General features: G+C 34.9%; 1 protein-coding gene across 1 annotated transcript in view; it reads left to right on the forward strand.

Annotated features, from left to right (window-relative positions):
• The window catches only part of LOC119594881 (sodium-dependent serotonin transporter-like), a gene marked incomplete at its 5' end in the record, with an annotated part of 19,398 nt that overhangs the window by 18,919 nt on the left and 241 nt on the right, over positions 1 to 238 (forward strand). The window lies entirely within an intron of this gene.

Consider the following 238-nt stretch of genomic DNA (forward strand, 5'->3'; position numbering starts at 1 on the left):
CACACTCTGTTCATAATTGGAATCACGAATGAGTCGCCTCTTCATTAAAATTCCAGGTCATCTTAAGTACTTCAACTTACATCTTTATCCTTCTTATTTTCTCTTTGTTACTATTGTTTTTTTTTCTTCTTTTTCTTTTCTTTTTCAGCTTCTGTTTATCGTGATATTTGCCCTTCCTTTTTTTAACAGGCCTCTGTTTTCCGTTGTAGTGTGTTGGTCGTTGTTGTCGATACTCCTG

This window comes from Penaeus monodon, chromosome 34, assembly GCF_015228065.2.
Source record: "Penaeus monodon isolate SGIC_2016 chromosome 34, NSTDA_Pmon_1, whole genome shotgun sequence".
Classification (NCBI taxonomy): domain Eukaryota; kingdom Metazoa; phylum Arthropoda; class Malacostraca; order Decapoda; family Penaeidae; genus Penaeus; species Penaeus monodon.